Source organism: Falco punctatus (genome assembly GCF_963210335.1).
Source record: "Falco punctatus genome assembly, chromosome: 3".
In the NCBI taxonomy this organism is placed as follows: Eukaryota; Metazoa; Chordata; class Aves; order Falconiformes; family Falconidae; genus Falco; species Falco punctatus.
Genome location: NC_137582.1, coordinates 36,216,920 through 36,232,510, shown reverse-complemented (window position 1 = coordinate 36,232,510; position 15,591 = coordinate 36,216,920). Strand labels below are relative to the sequence as shown.

Here is a 15,591-nt window from a genome sequence, read left to right as displayed (position 1 = left end):
TCACACTTTCATTGCAGGCAATCTCCTCTTCATATTCCTTCCCTGTCTGGTCACTCTCTTCCTGTTTAGGATGAACACATGCATCTACTGTAGGTGTTGACTTGAAAAGTAAGATGTGATATGGTTAGTAGAACCTGGAAAATCTGGGACGACTTTTGCCACAGCAAGAAACGAGACAGGGATGTTTTGTGTCCACTGTGTTATACTAGCAAAACTCCATTTTCTTTCAGCATCTGTGCTTTAGGTACATGTAAAAGAGGTAAGTATCAGCCTCTGCATGTAATTCTCTAACAACACTCAGGGTAAGAAAAGAGAGAGAGAGGAGCAGAGCCATGCAGCCCCAAGGAGTAGTGGTCTGGAGTTCACATGTGAAAAACATGACACAGGTAGATTGAAAAGAAAATGAGATCCTCTCGTGACTGGACCTGGGCTAGCTTCTGGAGAAGCAGAGGCTGGAAAGAGGAAACATGAGGAACAAGCTGGAGAAGGAGTAAGATGATTGTGTATGAGAAAAGAACTCACCAGAAGGAGAGGTGGCTTTTAAGATATGTTAGATGAAAGACACAACACAGCTAATTTTTTGGGCTATTTGGTGTCAAGTTATCCAGAAGCAGAGAGAGAGGATGTGGAGATAGTAAGGCAAGATAGCCATGGTAAGAGAAAAAGGGAAGACTAGGTTGTGATCCAAAAGACTGTGTGTTTACCCCAGTTAAGTTGCACAGAGAAAGGTGTATTTTGGCCCCACAGAGCTGCTAAGTTCTGAGTTACCCCTCAGACGTTTGCATTACCTATGCCTCTTTAAAATACCAGTCCTAAGAAGCAATCCACATATAATTCCAGTGTGTAGGTTCCCTTCCAAGGCAGCTCTGAATCCAACAAATTCCTCTGATTGTGTTCCTGGGTCCTTGCCAGTGATGTGGGGATCATGGGGCAATGGGAATTGCAGGGGGAGAGGGAGCTTGCAGTGGCTCAGCTCAGATACTGAGGTATTCAGTAAATGAAAAATCTGAAGTAAACTTCTACGTGTCTGTATCTGCAGATAACGCATACTGCTGAGTAATGAAGGTGTTTTTTTCTGTTTACTAACAGAAAGTCTATGAATATCTGTATGAAAAAAACTTACTCCTGGGTTACTGAGAGTCTGACTAGCTATTATGTCATTGTAAAATGGCTTGAGAACTCAAGGTAGATATCAGAGAGTCACCAGAACAGAAACTGTGGCTACAGGAGAAGGACTCAAAGAAGACAAATGGTAATATGTTAATTCTGGATTATGGTCCTAACGTACACATGCAACAAATCCTGCCTCGGTGAGAGGAACGGCAGGACTGGCTGCACTGGTTCTGCCTCTCAGAAATGTGTCTTCCTTAGTGACAATTACATTAAAAGCTCATCTATTCTGCTCTGTGATCTCACTGTGCTGTTGTAGCCTTTGGGAAAGTTTGCGGTACAGTGTGAATCCTGGCCAATACTTGTTGGGGTTAGGTTAGGCTCAGCTAGGATGGTGGCAATTCCAGATCTTTCTATCAGCTCAGTTGTGTCACTAGTCTACTGCTGACCCTGTCAAGGGGTCCAGAAGCATGAGAAGATAGAAACTGCTTCCATTCTTTTGTAATTTGCTATAGGAAAACAGATCTTTTCATGTGTCTGTTTAATATTCGAAAGCTTATGTATTTCTCTATAAGCACTGCTCGGAGTAATATGGAAATTTTTTTCATTTAACTTGTATATTTCTGTCTAATCATTTCTTGTTGATCTGCCAGTACTCTGGGGTTTCTATTGCTCTGGAGTCTATAGCCTTCTGTCATCCTATATACACACAACTTCAGTGCCTCATAAGAAAACATCTCATTGAGGTTTAAGAATCTGGTAGTCATTTACATATATCTTTGCATCTTTACACTCCACTGCTCTTTCTTTGTCATATTGATTTTGTATTTGCAGTCACCTGCTGGCCTTGAGTAGGATGAATGATTATGTGTTGTTTACACTGCAATAATACCTCATGGCAATGACAATTCAGAGAGGTGGACCCTGTATGTATGTCCAGCTGGATGGATAAACTCTAAAAGAACAGGTAAATAGGATGAACTATCCTACACAAATAAATGGCAGGATAAAATCCCATTGGTTTTATTATAATCAAGGCAAAGTCAATGCTGAAGTGGTAAGAGGCTAAGAAGATAATGATTTTAATGAACTTTAGAAAGGAAAATAAGCTAGATCTTAACATTGCCTCATTAAAGTACAAGGGATCGTCTGTGTCACAGAGTCTTGTCTCTGGCCATGTCTCCCCACCGCCCCCATCAAGACAACCTTGGCACGGTAACCCCTTTGGCTGTGTGAGATGCCAATCTTTTAGTAAGTAAACATGTAATCAGTGGAGACGCCTAATTTTTTTTTTCCTTTTTCTCCGCAGGAAGCAAAATAGCCCCATGAAAGTCCTGAATTGTACTTTGGGGCTTTCTAGGTTGTATGATTACTGTGTGCCATGACTTTGAATGTTACTCCAAAAGCAAGTGTGAAGTTCACAGCTGCCCGTGTCAGTGGGGCTTTGGGGTACAAGAAACACATTACGCTATCTTCTCTGTGACTCCTCTGCTTTGCCTTTCACTTCAAGTTTGTCTGCAAAGAGAAGAGGTCTCGCTGCTTTAGGTCTGAGTTATCTGAGAAGACAATTTTTCTGCAGCCGTTGAGATAGCCTGCCAAGGGAGCAACCTTTGGACTGAGCTGTCTCAAGGCCGGCTTCACCTATGCAGCCGGCTTCCTCCACTGATCGGGGGATTCCACATCACACCAGTGTGCCTGAAAGCGAAGGGCTGTACACAGTATCTGGCATCTGACTGTGCAAATAGTGGTGTTGTGTGGCTGTGATGTGCTCGCCAATATTAGAGATGCATGTGTATGTATATATGTATATATTGTAATGTCATGCCCCACTTCAGCTGATATTCAGGGCACAGCCAAGGGATGCGCTTACAGTCTCAGCTGAGCAGAAGGCTGAAAAAGCTGTCAGTCCTGTTCGCAACACTTTTATTGCTGCCCTCTGCAGCTCCCAGTGAACAGGAATAGTCGCTAATGGAGAGGATCAGGCCACACAATCCCCCCCACCAGCTGTACACGGGCTTCAGGCAGCAGAAAGAAGCTGTGCCTTGCAGAAAATGGCCCTGCGTGTGTGAGGGTCTCTGCCCTTGGCAGTTCATGGCAGCCTGCATTTGGATGTTGCCTTGAGGAGTCCTTCCCAATGACCAGAACTGTGAGAAGGAAATTTCCACATAGTGGATCGACCAGCTTCTTGCAGGCCAGTTTATGTAAGGAAAGATTGGCCCTAAAATGTGCTCTGACACTGCACTGAGCAAGGGCAACCTGTCATGCTTGGGTTTTAAAATGTTTTTTGCTTTCTTTGTGTGTCACTAATCTTTATCAAGCTGCCCTCCTGCTTGCGGGTGAATCATCTGAGATGTGATTATGAGACAGAGACCTCACTGAATGTTATGCTGCATTTTACCATCAGTTTTGTTAGATTTCAAACTTAAAGACTGTCAGCTGGGGAATCTAATTTTGCCATTTACTTCAGATGTGTCCTTCATAGTTAGTTTAGTTGATAAGGCATCCAAGCTTGTCCTGGAGAACATACCTAACAGGAAAACAACAGCGTAGAGGCTGCTAGTGGTAGCAAACTCACTGCTGTTTCCTTGTTAGCTGCTAGTAACATAATATTGACATGTCTAGATTTTGAAGGATGGGCATTAATAAGTGAACTTCTGACTCTGTAAACACAATTACGTATGTATTTGACACTTATTTTCTAGTTCAGTTGGGCAAATTTTCTCTCTTAAATTGTCAAAAATTCTTATTCATTAAATAGTAATTTCTGCAACTAACTTTCAGGAATTTACCCAAACACCACATCTTACTGTGGAAAGTCAGTTGTCATGTTCAGATCACTTTTCTGCAACTGTCATTCCAAGGACATGTTCAGTTCCCCAGCTAGTTCGAATGAAATGAAAAAATCTAGTTACTGAAAAATAATGGATGTAGAAAAACATGTACATGGTTTCTCTATGTTCTGAAACCTAAAATGCCTAGAGCTTCCCTGATTTCAAGCTCATGAGTCATCTAAGCTCAAGCTGTAGAAATTCCAGTGGGCATGTTGTTAAATAATGCATGAGTGATGTAATTTTGTTGTGTATCTCATTAGTAAAATGCTGCAGGAAAGAATTAGGGAAAAGAACCTAAACCAGTCCTGGTCCTATCTCTCTACTTTTTTTTTTCCTTCCTTTTCTTCTTTCTCTTTTAGAATTGTCACATTCAAAGAATTAATTTATAAGTAACAGGATAACAAATCTGTGTTAAATTACAGAATGACAATCTCTTTCTCAAGTGATGAGAAAAAATCTGAGAATACTTTCTGCTTCAAGTCCTAGATGTGAATATGTCTTGCACTTTCTCTTTTCCTGGACTGAGTGTGTATGTTTGAATATTTGTATCCCGTCAATGTAAAATTATATTAGTATAGAGACACTGGGAGAGAACTCTCTTGAAAGAAACTGTATCATGTGCCTTCCACAAAAAAAACAAGCAAACAAGCAAACCACAAACCAAACAACAAAAAAACCCCTCTTGGTCTCAAAGTTATTAAAGCCTTGTTATTAGCTCTAGCACTGTATAATATTTGAGTAAGCAATCAGGTTATGCAAATAATAATCTTCTTTTATCTATAGGTATGCATCTGTAATTAAGAATGTCAGTCACCTTATCTTGTAAACAGTCTGTTCTTAGTACACAAATACGGGATCTGGTGCAGATGTGTCTGTGTACGCCAGAGTGCCAATATATCATTTTTGCTGCATCTAAAGCCTGCAATTTCATGCTTAGCACTTGGCATTGTAACCATGGTTATCTCCAGTTAGATGCAGAATACAGAGACTTCAGCAGATGGGGTTTTTTGCACAGACCTATGGCAATCAAAACACAGAAAAAGACCAGAATCTTAAACATATATGTGTAGAATGTGATAGGTGTAACAGTATTATTTACTACATGATACATGAGGTTTAGACTTTATTGGAGGTGCTTTTCCTGAAATTTCTTTACAAACCAAGAGGACCACTAAGTCATGAGTAAGAGAAATGGACGCCCTTTTCCATGAATGTTTTCCCTATGCAAAGAGTAGAAGCCAGAAGGATAGTATTTCTCTGTGTGTAAGGTTAAAATGACACATTACCTTTCAGCATGCATACTTTTAAAGGATTGGCTACTTTATTTTTAACTTTGTTTAAATAACCTAGCATGTTATTTCTAAAGTTTTGGAAAGTAGCAGAGGTTCACAGCTTTGATATTAGCCTAGAATTTTCTACATTTTTATGGGGCTCCATATGGCAGTGTACGTTAAGCAGAAAGAATTTACAGCAGAACAAAGGAAATGGATGACCAGTGCATCTTTACTGGTTGAAATAAATTACACAGTTTCTGAGGAGTATGCATGTTTGTGACTTTTTCTTTCTGAACACTGAGTGGTAATAGGCATGGTCTTAAAGTTTTGACTTCTCAAGAGCATAGAATTTTCTGTAAACTCAATGCTTTCTATGAAAAAGTGTGATGCTATCAATCCTTATACTAGAATAATTTTCTCTTTAATTTGCAGAAAGTCTGTACAGGCTTGTTTGGGCTGGCTGCTTCCGTTAGGAGTCACTGGGTACTATGCTGTAGACAGTATGCATTCACTGTGCTGCAGCTGGAAAACCTTGGTTGTCAGGAACAGAACGGAGACAAACTCAGTTGAACTCTCCAAGCATCCCAGGCAGCTCTGCTGAAGAAGATTCTTTGTTCAGAGCATCCTTCCAAAGTAAAATCGGATTATGCTCTTCAATGACAGTATCTACTGTAAGGAAGAAAGCTGGTTTGAGCAACCATCAAACAAAAAACAAATCAAACAAAACCATTTACTTTGTATCTGTTATTTTTATTCATTTGCTGGGGCCCTGACCTGGTAAATTGAGGTTACTCAGAAAACTGTACTTAGTAACTGCTGCTGTTACTCACCATACCCTACACTGAATGAGTGCCCTACAGGGCAGTGTACTCTGACTCCCTGAGACCCAGAGTATGCTGTTAGAAACGTGTCCCCAGAGCCAAGAGTGAATTCCAGAAACATTTGAGAGCCCTGGCATCCGTCTGCCGCTGAACGTGTGCAGAGAGGTGGAGAGTGTGTGCTGCCTCCAAACAGATTAAGGCGCTTGTCAGCATTCAGAAAGGCTGGCAATGCAGCATGCCTGTGATCTCCACAGGTCTGAGGAGGCAGCATACAGCATGGGGAAGAACAGAGTAAGAGCTGTGGCACTGGAGGAGATGGAAAAGCATTTGACTAGCTGGAGCTGATCCACTTGCAATCACTCATGAAAAAAATCAATAAGTACTTCACCTGAGGCCAAAGACAAAGAGTAGTTGTAGTGTCTGGAAGGGAAATGTGGCACTCAGTTAAAAGCCCTGCTTAAAGAATCCAAGCAGAGTAATTTTGCTGCTTCAGGATTTTTCTTAGGGCTGAATAGTGAGCGACAGACTGAATTTAATGCAGTGCCAGGAACAAGTGGAAACGCCAACTATGGAAGGCAGAGAGACAGGTTCTGCCACATCTTGGTTAAGTGCAAAACCCTATAGGGAAATGGGGAGTTCTTTTCAGGTTTGACTATTTTCCTTTTAATTGTGGTACATCCAGCACATCCAGCCCCACCATGTATTTCTGGACAGGAGTCTGTTATTTGTGCTATGGTATCAAAGCTAAAGGCTGCCCTCACACTGAACCCTTTGTGCTAAACAGTGCAGCAATAAACTAGCAAATACTGGTCTCTTCTTCAAAAAGCTGACAGACTTAAAATATAACAGTAGAGCTCACAAAATAAGGAGAGGACAACAAGGAAAAGGGGAATGAGAGGGTTTCCACATGGAGAGCAAAGGAAATCTTCAGGATTCCACAAGGATGACATTTTTATCATTCACTTATTAAGCCATGTGGATTTCTTCCATAAATGTGCTTACCCTTAAAGAGTGCAAATTGTCATCTCTGTTTCATCTCATTTGAATATTTAAATTGTGCAGGATTTTCATTATTGAAGTCAGTAGGTTTTAAAGTAAGCAAAAAAGTTACACATTGTATCTTGAGTCCAACGGTCAATATGTCCTGGAGCCAAACCCTCAAGTTTTGGGTTTGATTAAGGTAATGCTAGTAAAATGTTATAGTGAACCTGGCTGGACTATGCTTTTGTGTTCAGATACTGAACTCAGTTACAACTACCTCTTTCATGCAGCCTGTCTGCAATGGCAAAGGGTGTTGGCACTTTCAGATGAATTTTGCTTTGAATTTTTGGGTTTATCTGGACATAAATTTCAAAGCATAACTCAGAGTGTGTAAGATGAAATAAATCAAACCCCAAAAGACAGCATGAAACCCTGCAACATGAAATAACTGAGTTTTGCACAGATCTACTTACTATCTAAAAATAGTTTAGTTTCATCTCTATTCAGAATCTTCTGTGATAGCAGAAGGAGAGATAAAAAACAGAGAGATACCTGAGAAGCTAAGTCAGCAGCCTGAAAGGAAGGCAAGGAAAAAGAGACACTGTAACTGTGATGTGAACTTTGTCCCTCCCTGAAATGGCATTTAAGTGCAGTGGCGGTGGTAGCTTCTGTAAATGGATTATCATGCCCACTCCTAAAGCTGGTATACACAGCCTCTGTTAGTAATTGAGTCGGTATGTGCTATTCAGTAGCAGACTAGACTTTTCTTCCTTTAAAAAAAGAGAACAAAAACTTTATGGAAATATGGTAGAACAAAAGAAAGAGTGAAGGAGAAATGCTTACTAATTTTAATAATAATACTTCTCTTCCATAGGCAGTTCAGTACTGAAACTGTTGCTGTTTGAAATAGCTTAATGTCCCCATGAATCTGAGGCAACCACCATCAAATTATTTATCTTTCTCTCCGCTGGGCAATCCTTCAGCTGTTGTTATTTATATAGCAGCCTAAATTAAATTTGCTGCTTTGTGAGCAAGTGAGAAGGCGGGTCACCTGCCTGAAGAGGCTGCAGCCTGAATCTGCTGTGCACCCAGGGGAGAAGACAGGGTGACAAGACAGGAAAAAAAAGAGATATCTGTGATAGCCAAGTCCTGATGCCCAAATGCAAGAAATGCTTCCCTTTCTTCAAACTGATTTCTTTCATTCTTTTTGTTAGTTCTTTGAATACATTCAAGTTGTGAAAGCAGTACCCCCTTTTTTTTCACTTTTTTAAAAATTTTGCCCCAGATTTGGCCAATGCTTAGACACTTCTTGAACTTTAATCCAGTTCACTATTGTCATGCTTAAAGTTGAGCCCCATGCAAATATTTGCAGGGTCAGCACCTTTTTTCAGACATTCATCTTTTAATTCTTCTATTACAGCCAATAGAACTGATTTTTCAATAATTGTTTACAAGTTTTCAAAATTTTCTGGTTTCCACTTATGACTAATTCCTACTTCTGTTTTGACAGACTAGTAATCTATCCCAGCCTCTAGTTTACAAACAATCTCTTTGTTTATCATCATTTTGCTATGAATATAGGCTACCTGCTAAAAATTTTAATGCGTATTATCAAGTTTGTTCTTCTGGAAAGACTTCCTGGTGGGTGGGTTTTTTTTTTGGTTTTGTTTTTTTAAATTGTGAATTAAATGTCCCAAATAATACTCCAAGTGAGGTATAAACCAGATTTTTATTTTATTTAATTTTGCCGTCTGTTTTTTTTTCAATCTCTCCCACTTCTGTAACACCAGGGAATATTTAGTGTTCTGCTACACTTTCAAGTAATTGATGTCTTTATTAAGCAGTCTGCAGTGGCAAGAAAATTTCTGCCAGTCAACAAGCAGACTATATTTTTAGCTCTTGCACACAAAAGTCTGTACAATACAACTGGACCTTACATACATAATTACTGGTAACCTCAGAATGAGCAATTCAACATTCATTATCAGTCTGTACATTCAAATGTAAAACATCTCAGGACTTAGGTCTTTACTTGCAATGCAACTAATAATATGCTCAATATTTTTGAGGATTCTAAAAAGCCATTAAACTGTGGAAAAACATCTATTGAATACCATATGCAACTGTCTAATCCATTGGGAAACATGCAAAACAGATTTTCATCCTTAGCTACATAGGCATCTCAAATTCAAAGTCAGGCAGTCTAATGCTTACCTTATGTTACAAGCCACAAGAATTTAAAGCCACAAAGCAATGCGATGGACAAAGTCTTCAGACAATTTTTTATTTTAATATTTATTTTAAATATTAACTAAAGACATTTCCTGTGGGAAGCAGGAATTATAACTTGGAATTTATGGTTTTATGACCAGCTAGAAAAATTTGTTAATGTAGCCAGACTGCTAATTGTTCAGCAAATACCTTAGACCTTGATCCTTATTGCTATGGTAATTCTTTTACTATAACATTAAATCAAATAATTTTTTCCTCACACAATTATATTTCTGTTAGATCACTATGGGTTCCAAATACTGTTCAGATAACGGCATTTTGGTTTATATCTAAAGAATTCCTGACTGGCATTAAATATAAAAAGGCAGCACCAATAAAACATTAAGGGTACCTGATGAAACACTGTTCACTGATATGGGGTGGGGAGGTTAGCAACCCAGAAAGCACCAGCTCAGGCCAGGGACGGGGCTGTGTTGAGCCAAGAAGTTTGTGGTTCAGTGCCACAGCACTGGAGCCTGCAGACCTTGGGACAATGTGGGGTGCCACACTGCTGCACTGAGCAATACATCACTGCAGTTCAGTACTGCTAAATGTAATACTCCCATGCTAATAGCACCCAGCAGGTCTGGGTCCCAGAAATTATTATTTTATTTTATTTTTTTCTGAAAATAAAAATAGTGGTGGATCTTTTTTTTTTTTTTTTGGTGCTCTTCAAAGTGGAAGTTATTTGGAAAACGAAAGTTTGTTGCAAAATATAAATTTGTTTTCCCACCAGTTCTGCTTTACATAGATTAGATTCTCCTGAGTTGTCATCTCTTCTCAGTTATCTTCTTAGAACCATGCATCTTGGAAGGAGCTGTGTTGCTATACCAGTATTGTTGCATTGTTACTTTCACGTAAAAGTAACGTTTCATGAAATCTTCACATGGCAAAGTCTGTACTTCTACCTGTAAACTTAATCAAGTTGAGGACAAGTGAGTGGTCAATCTTGCACAATTACGTAAAATTGTTATAGTACTTTCTTATTTCTATAAGAAAACAATGAAGTCCTGACTTGGCCAGTCAGCAACGGAGTGGGAAAGCTGAGCTTGTAGTCAGAGCTGAGCAGATTCATCTTGTTTCCTTAACTTAGAACAGTTCAAATATTTTATTTTTGATTTTTTGCTTCATTTCTGGAAGCAGCAAAAAAGCAAACAGATTCTGGTAGAAGCAAGAGCTGAGTAATGCTGTTGCCATTGTACAGAAAATCCAAAAGCTTGAAATCCCTTTGCAGGTGGGGACTGTGCATATATAATGTTTTATGAAATGGATTATTATGAAAAATGAAAAAGTTAATTATTACCTTATGCTGAAAAATATTTGAGAATTTGAAACAATGGGATATACAGACAAAGCCTTCAGACAACTTAAACTACCTTTAGCTTGCATTAACTTTTCACCAGAAGATTAACCCCTGAACCTGTAAATAGAGCCTAATGAAGACAAACAAACATTAGGAGAAAAAAGTATTTCTGTCTTATTTTGTAGGTGGGCGATTAAAACAATGGGAAGTGACCATCACATCCTCCAGACCGAATACATAAATCATAAATCCCATTTCAGGGCTTTAGGATTGAGTTTCTCCCTGGTGTCCAGTCTGGCTGTGATTAATATCAGATGTCAAGGAGTTGGATTTGATGATCCCCATAGGTACCTTCCAGCTCAGGATATTCTGATTCTGTGTCCAACAATGTTTGAACCATGTAACAGACAGGGAAATATTACTAATGTTGACCACTAACCTAAAAACCTAATCTGATGGCTTACTCAGGGTTGTGCAAAACAAATGTAGCAAGCCCAGAAACTGATCTCCAATGCCTTGAGCCTCAGTGTGGCTAGCATAAAACCATTTTTCCCCTTTCTGAAACTCTTGTTCTGAATTGAAAAGTTGATTGTTCTTTTTTCTTTGTCTCTACCAAATTACTGCTAATTATTAGTCAAGGGCATCTATGCACTTCAGGTATATTTTCTTTTCAAAATAAGTGCATGTATGAAAAGGAACACGGGGCAGCAGTGCCAGCAACACCTTGGACAAAACAAATAGTGCAAACTAAGATGCTGAGCAACTCATTTGCCTACTTCTGACAGCAGCAAGGGAAAACCTGGAAATACCTGTTAGTAAATGAACCTTTTTGGTAGCTTAGGGGGAAAAAAAACAACCCTCAAAGGTTAATATGTAATTATATGTTTGTTTGTTTTTTTTTCTATAGTGGACATTGAAAGTGAATGTTATATACAAATCTTATTTAAGTCCTCAGAGCCCTTTCTAAATGGTATAATCAATGCCATTAGGGACCATGTTATCTGTCACTAATTCTGATGTTAAGCTCTTATATATTAGAATGACGTCTTATTAAATTATTTTCTAAATGAAATATATTTGTGACAGTGAACCTGTGTTAGTTAATAGCAACACCTTTTCAGTCTGCAGTAGTTAATAAGTTCAGTTACTGACATACAATTCATCGCAGAAAGATTGCACTGCATAATTACAGTCTTATGGGGGGTGTAGATATGAAAGGATAAAGGTCCTATCAGTGTACCTATTTCCCTATAGGGAAGGAGGTTATACTGTTCTCCAGTGTACATACACGCAGAGAGATGTATTACAGCTGTGCTCACACTAAGGAAGGTAGTAGCATAAATATTTCAGTAGAAAATCACATTCCTAACAGAAATGGTACTGGTATAACCATTGCATGTGTGACAGATTCTACTGACAACAGCTTTTTCCTCATTCCTATGATAACAACACTAATAATAGTGAAGTCTTTTGGAACTAATGTGGCATACAAGTGTAATTCTGAAGGACAATCACCTCACTGGCCGAAGATAATCTGCAACAAGGTGATCAGGGCAAATGGCTGCATTAACAGCAATGCAAGTAAATGCTGCAGACAGAAATGGATATATCTTCCCTGCTCCTGATTGTTATGTCACCAAGACATATACTAACTTGTAGTATCAATGGGCTATTTCAAAGGTTATCAAAACTTCATCATGAATGTAAGTGTTCTGCTGGATCCATAATCTTTTTTAGAAGGCATATTTGTGAAGGCTTTCATGGTTTTAGTCATGCTTTATTTCTTCATCTGAAACTCCAGAGAAATGGCCCACAGTATATTTACCCTATTTTAGCATTGAGGAAAAGAATTAGGGAGAGAGACCTTCCAACATGCTTTTACTATTCTAGGTATTTTTATTCATTACTTATACTTTTTCTTTCGAAGGAAAAATCCAGTCTTTGCAATCCTTCTTCAGAGAAGTTGCTTGTATGTTTTTGTGCCCTTTACCATTACCATCATTCTGAGCCCACTGTTATTCCACAATATTCCTTCCATCTTTTTGGACAGTACAAAGCAAGGTATTTGAGGTCCTACTGCAACCCTGAAACTCTACTGGTACTGTCACTTTGCCTGCAATGTTTTCTGTTCTACTCCATTTGTCTGAGAACTCAGCTTTTTGAAATGTGATTTCCTATTAAACGGACATCTCCAGTGGGCTAGCAATTGAGCCCATCACTCCCTAAGCTGCTTCTGTTGATATAAAGCAGTAAGTGCAAAATTCAGCTTTCCTCTCCAACTGTTGGCTATGTCTCTGGAAATCACTATTCTGAGAAGACTCCTTGAACTTGAGAGGATAGCAGATAGACTGGTGATAGCAATTACATATCATCTTCTAAGATATGGTAGCCATAGACTGTACTTACATTTATAGCAATGAAGAGAGTACAAGTGGTCTAAGACTCATTTCAGCTAATTACACCTGATGTAGTTAAAATGTTCCACCTGGGTGAAAGAAAATCCCACTGACACACACTAACCTGACAAAGGTGTTTATGATTGTCATAAGATTGAATGACTGTAACTTCTCTGTCTTTTCAAGGATCCTCTGAATTTACACGGATAGGAAATGCCTCATATATTCTATTGCTCAACTCTACTATATGTTGTTCTACAAATTACATCCTCAGAAAGTAAATACTTGCAGAAATCTAACTCCAAATTCCCCCTATCTTTGAATGACAGTTATTGGATGATAAAGTTTAGAAATGCCATGGGAAACTTCTAATTAATAACTGTAGGAGGGTCAGAAATTTTCCTACAAGTTTCCTTTGTGGTGTGTTTTGCTAAAAAGCATGACATAGGTTAATATAGGTTAAATGCTGCAATCTGGACTAATTCAGAACTAAACAGAATGAATCCTTGTCCCTGGAGTAAGGGAGAGAGATGGAAAAGTTTAAGCCAAACCTGAGTTTGGTGACAACATTAGTGAACTGCGATCTATACACATTAGGGGGTTTTGTTGACTATAGAAAAAGCCCAAGCAATGATTACATTAGTTGCTTACCTTTTAGGTAGATATTTTTAACAGAGACGGAAACCCATGGAAGCCAGTCTAAAAGTTTCTAAGTATATCACTGGAATTTAGGTCACTCCTTGAAAGACAAATAGTTAACACAAAAAGGGAAGGATGCTCGTTCACCAAATTGAAATGTCTGAAGTCATGGAGTCATTCTCCAGATGAGATGCAATGAAAACATGCCAAGTTCCTGAAAAAATCATCTGTTCCATACTTGTTGTGCCAGAGCTAGAACTGAAAGTTGACTGAAACTGAAAACACATTAATATATGTCAGGGAACACAGTAGTTCACTGTTACTGAGGGAAGTCATACTTACTGCATATAAGGGATGTGGACACATCCTAAAGGACCTCTTCTCATTCCGGTGGTATTACCTACCTGCAAGGTGTCCTTGTTGAACATTGCCATTTTTTCAACTATCATACAGTAAAAAGGGGTAAGATGAGACAATATGACCTTTGCCCAGTTGTAGCTCAGACAGACCAGCTCACACATTGCAGCTGATGGGTTGCAAAGCATCTTACCTGGCCTCACCTGAGAACATAGATGACTCCAGTTAGCATTTTGTTCTGCAGTGTATGTATCGTATTGAAAGGCAGAGTGGCATGGTTCACAAAGGAAAAAAATTAAAATAAATGAGAATTAAGTTGAAAGAGAAAGCATTTCAGGGTTGGAGTTTAGAAATAGATTTCAGTGGAGTTAGGAAAGATTGAAGATCTGGGGACATGAGCATTAATGGTGGTGGTGACAGCTAAAGTAATGATTGTTCCCCTTCCAGTGGCAGCTGTTGGGTGCAAATACTTTTTCTGTGGGGGTCTGATTGCTGGGAATGGGAAGAGAGAGGGAGTTCCTGAAGAAGCTGGGAATGAGATCGGGAGTCCTAAATCTAGTTCTGTAAAGCAACAACCTGACTTCCCTAGGGTCTAAAGGTAGTTGGAAAATGGCATTGTAGCAAAACCATGGCGGGGGGAGCGGCAGATTAAGAACAGCCCTTCAAGCAGAAGCAATTAAGGAAGGACTTGTGAGAAGGTTTTTTCAAATAATTTATGATCTGAGTGACCTCAGGTTAGCAAAATCTGATTAAACTGCAAATCTGTCACTGGTATTTATCCCCATGTATCCAGGACATTTCTTTCTTACTTTTTTCATTGCTCTCTCCTGTGTGGTTACAACTGCAGACATGGTTAAGGGAAATCGGAGAATATTAATTCTGTTATGTGTTTAGACCTGTAAAAACATTTCCTTGTGGCCATTAGCTTTTCAGTTTGTCTCCATTTGTATATTTTTCCTTCCTCCCTTTATGATCATTTCTCCCAGAAGGGTTGCCTGGTTGTGTGTTTTTTCAGAATTTTAGTGCTTTACTGTGATCTTATAAATCTGATTGCTCTTTTTTCCCCAATGTTTCTGCTCTGGCAATAACATATTTATTCCTGATGTGAAGTGTGCGTCAATGTTTCCTTTTTTTTTTTTTTTTTTTTTTTTTCTCTAGCATTTCTCCTCCTTTGGTAAATGGGTTGTAAAAAACCTATCATTTTCATTTCAGATGCCAGGAGTGAGTTGACAAAAAAGACTTTCTGCATACCCTGCTGCTCTGCCCAGAAGGTAAAGAGCAATAATCTTTTTGTACACCACACGAAGCAGGTGAAAGTCTTTTGCAACCAGAAGGATATGAAAACTTTGTGAAAATGGTGCTGCTTAATACTTTCCCATGGCAAAGGTTAGCTCCTACATGTGCGTGCTGGTTGAATAATATTTTCCTATTAAAGTGATATGCTTCAGAATGATTTTGTAGATGATGAGACTGTAGGAAATGTACCGTTTGCTACTGAATTTATTAGTGGCACATGCCACAGTCCTAGCTGGGTGCTGCATATCACAAAATACAGAGAGGTATGCATAGTCTGTTCGAAGGCTAAGATGCAGGCATTTAAAAGAGCAG

General features: G+C 39.0%; 1 long non-coding RNA gene across 4 annotated transcripts in view; it reads left to right on the top strand.

The window, feature by feature from the left end:
• LOC308061632 overlaps positions 1-15,591 on the top strand; it is a 158,597-nt gene that overhangs the window by 129,437 nt on the left and 13,569 nt on the right. For all 4 annotated transcript variants that reach the window (XR_013927301.1, XR_013927302.1, XR_013927303.1 and 1 more), the window contains one exon: positions 1-15,591. This exon is cut by the window's left edge and continues 35,509 nt beyond it; it is cut by the window's right edge and continues 13,569 nt beyond it. This is a non-coding gene — a long non-coding RNA (uncharacterized lncRNA).